The 3,978-nt window shown below is 50.1% G+C and overlaps 1 long non-coding RNA gene across 1 annotated transcript in view; it reads left to right on the top strand.

Moving 5' to 3' along the window:
• LOC106726552 overlaps positions 1-3,296 on the top strand; it is a 4,680-nt gene extending 1,384 nt beyond the window's left edge. The window contains exon 2 of the long non-coding RNA XR_001362618.1: positions 3,089-3,296. This is a non-coding gene — a long non-coding RNA (uncharacterized LOC106726552). The remainder of the gene's footprint in view (positions 1-3,088) is intronic.
• Positions 3,297-3,978: the final 682 nt, after the last annotated feature.

The following is a 3,978-nucleotide window of genomic DNA, read 5'->3' as shown; positions in this document are numbered from 1 at the left end:
TCCCCTCCTCCCACCCCAATCCCGCCGGATCCGGATTAAGTAGTATAGAGCCTGGCCAAAAAGTTTACCTTTGTCCCAACTTACAAGGCTTTATGAGCTTCCACTGTTCCCTGCCCCTGCTATCCTTGTTACTATGTCACTGCTCACAATGTTTGGCCCAGAAGTTTGAACTTTCCTCTGGTTCTCTCCTCTGAGATCTGCCAGATGCCTACTCTGCCACCTTTCTCTTCTCCTTGGTCCCCCATTTGGAGTCTAGCCTATCTTCAGTCCACTGTGGTCCACGCTCCATCCTCCCTGAATGCCTCGCATCACCTCATCTGTCTCTGAGCGGTGACCCTTCACTGGCAGGGCATCAAAGCCCCAAATGGACATCATTCCCATGACCTTTCCTCAAGCTTGCATATTTTCCTTTCATCCCAGGAAGTCACCCTGTCTCTTCTCTTTGGCTCATGCATCTCAAAGCTTCCTAATGTCTGCCAGTTCCCCGTTTTTTATCATCAGTTCTCCTTAGGGATGTGCTTCCACCTGTGACCTGCTGTCACCATTTATACTCTTTCCACCCCTTAGCCATGCCACCTTCTCTCCTGCTGTCTCTCATCTAGTCCTTCCACTGCCTCCAACCACTGCCTTCCCTTTATGCTACCTTTAGCTTGGCCTTGCCCTGTCTTACTTTTCTTCCTCTTTCTCTCCCTTTAATCAAGATATTGCCCGCAGGACTAGCCCCACACTTCCTCCTCTTCTTCCTTCCCTCACCTCCACTGCTTCCATCTTGCCTCCATCGGGCCTGATTGCACCTATGCCCATCACCCTTGCTCACCCGCTACCCTTGGACAAGGTTTGGATCCTCCCTTGGCCCTCTTACCCTCTAGGTCACATTCTCCTTACAACACCCATGTGCAGATTTTAAACCTTACTCTCACTCTCCATCTCATACTGCATTTCCCCCTCTGTTGTCCCTCAACCTCTTTAACAAGAGCCCCATCCCAAGCCCCCATCCCACCCCTTGCTCTCTCCTGCTATGCCTCATTGCTACCCATATTCTTGGATTAGACCTCTGACACCCCACTGATTTGAAAGTCCCCCATCCCTCTCTACTTCCCTATGTGGAATCTCTCCAACACATGCTAGAATTCTCCTTTCCAGCCTCCCTAGAAGAGCACAGCATGGATTCCATGATGGTTGTGAAATGTCACCTCCTTCTTGATTCCTGTCTGCTCCTCCTCCATTTCTAAGCATATTTGCTACACACACACTAGACTCCATCAATGTGAGTCTATCCAGACATCCTTGAGATTAACTGCCAATGGTTTGTGCAGTGTGCCCCATTTCCTCACCACTACCATTGTAGCCCCCTCCCCACTTGCTCCTGATGACCCTCGATCTTCAAATGCCCAAGTTATGTGGTCTCAGTCTGCTGTGCTCTGGTCCTATATCAGGTCTCAATACCACACATGCCGCTTTTCTTTCCCCTGGAGTTCTGAAGATGTCCCCAGATTGGCAGTTCTTCAGTCTGCCTTCCGATTTCCTGCCTCCCATTAATGACCCTGAGTGCCTTACATATTCATAAGATTCTCTCCCCTCTTCTGAAATGCCCGCCCCTTTCTCTTCCCTAAGATAACTCACTCTGCTCATCTCCTTCTCATGGCTCCCAAGACTCCACTGTGTCTCTGTTCCTAGGTCTGGACTGAATCTTGCTTTACACATCCTCTGCTTTATCTCTCACTATCATCTTCAATAAACTCCTCAGCTTTATCTTCAATTTTCCATCCTACTTTCCCCACAACCTGCTTAACCTGGGATGGATTCATGTTTTTTCCTTGATATTGGCTCCCTCTGACCTGCCCTAATATTATTCCTGTCGCAAAGTGCTATACAGAATCCATCTTCTATCTCAATTCACCCCAAGCATTCTACCTTTTCCATTCCACCATTTTGGATAAGGTCCTTACCTATCTAAACTCCTATCTTAGCTTCTACATTTCACCATCCCCTGACTTACAGGGTGGTCCCTAATGGTTTCAGTGGGCCTCCTCACAATGTCCTCTTTCTCCTGCATGGGCTTCTTCATACCCTTGGTCCACTCATGGGAGCAGAGTTTCTGGGTTCCCCACTTTCTCTCCCTCCTTCAGGCACTTTATAATCCCTCTCTTAGTATAGTGTGCCCCATTTCCTGAGAAGTCAAGCCTATTCTGCCCTAGCTGCAAAGTGCCATATCCTGCCCTTTCTCACTGTTTTGTCTCCTTTGAACACGGCCCCCCTCTACTACACTCTCCCACAGTCCGAATGTGCTCACCTGATGTCCTACCTCTTGGGCCTGGGTTCATCATCTTTCCTGCTTTGCTTCTCTACTGCATACGTAGCAAGAACTGTCCTTCCTGAGCAAGGTGACATTTCTGCAGCCACAGACTGTACACCTCCTGGCTGATGCCCGTGGTGCACTGTGTGCTCCTTACCTCATTCCTCACCTTCTTCACCCCCCACTGCCGTCCCCTTGGCCTTCATGTACTCTCCTGCATCTGCCCGCTTGCCCACGCCCTCTACTCACAGCCTGTGAACCTGGACTGTGATTTCCTCCAGGGACTCACAAACCTCTTTCCCCGTAACCTTTCCTGTTTCCATTGAGACCCTTTGTTGTATACTCTTGGGACACACAGCCCTTGGGGAGCTTCATCCTCTGATTCCCTTATCTCTTCCTTATCACTCTAGGACTTTTACCTTCAGCCCTCCCTCTTTCCCCCATCCCCACCCCCACCTGCTAACCCACACTGCACACCATGGCCCTCAATCTCGACCTGCACAGAGGCCTAAGTACTGCTGTCCACCACTCCTTCTCTCCTTCCTCTGGCAGCCTTCGTCTCTCTCCCCTAGATGATCTTCAGTGTGGTCTCCAGTCCCAGCTGGGCCTTCTTTGTGCTCTACAGCCTGTCAGGTGCTCTCTGCTCATTATCAGCCCAACTCAACTTTCCCTGTTCATAACTCCCTCTCCCTCAGCCCTCCTCCTCAAGAGGCCTCAGTTCCAAGACCACCTTGGTGCTCCACTCCCTACTCACTCAAGGTGAATACCAACACCCTCCCTGTATCCTTCCAGGTGATTTCTCGGCTACATCCATTTGCTCATTGTCTGCCTTGTCCAGGGTCCTTTAACCCCATTCTGACATTCTTAACTCTGATGCCTCCACCTCCCCCACTCAGGCGCTCATCTGCTCATGCTTCGCCTCTCTGCCCAGCTCTCCTCTCTGCCCCTTCCACCCAGTGATTCTCACCCGAGGGTGCATGACCCCCAAGGAGGCCTATCAGCAACATCTTTGGGGTGTGTTTTTGTGTTTTCTGTTGGGACTTTTTGTTTTGTTTTGGTTTTTTGTTGTTTTGAGCAGAGCATTGCTCCCCCTTCAGATGGTGTGATAGGCCTACCTTGGGGGTCATGCCCCCCCTTGAGTGAAACTCACCCCCTTTTCCCCGGGAAGAATCACTGCTGTGGAAACCCAACCTGACTCCTGGGCTGCACTCACCCTTGGGCCTCTCACGTTTCATACTTGACTGTTGATATTTGCTCCTAAAGGATCCCAGCGTTCAATCCCACTCTTGCATTCTTCTGACACTATCCTATTGGTAACACCACATTCCCTTCCATATTTATTCTTTCATACCCTGCATACCCCAAACCCCAGTCTGCATCACAACATTTTTTTCACCCCTCTTTTCTAATAGCCCTCATGCCCTACACTCTTGATAACTTTTAGGAATTGTGACAATATCTTGGGTCCAAATCTTGTCATTCTTGGCCCCAGTGGTCCTCAAACCCCTCTGTGTTTCCTGCCAACCAGACCTTCCCTCCCCAATTTGGAGTAACTCTCCTGTGCCCCCCCTGTGTGGATTCTCTGGTCTTCTCCACCCTTTCCTCAACCCATAGTAATCACCCCCACCACTTGACATGGAATCAGTCCACAAACTCATTAAAGACAGTTTCCTCAGAGCCTG

Source organism: Myotis brandtii, unplaced genomic scaffold, assembly GCF_000412655.1.
Source record: "Myotis brandtii unplaced genomic scaffold, ASM41265v1 scaffold280, whole genome shotgun sequence".
Lineage (NCBI taxonomy): Eukaryota > Metazoa > Chordata > Mammalia > Chiroptera > Vespertilionidae > Myotis > Myotis brandtii.
The sequence above is the reverse complement of the archived record's forward strand: the minus strand, read 5'-3'. Positions and strand labels throughout refer to the sequence as shown.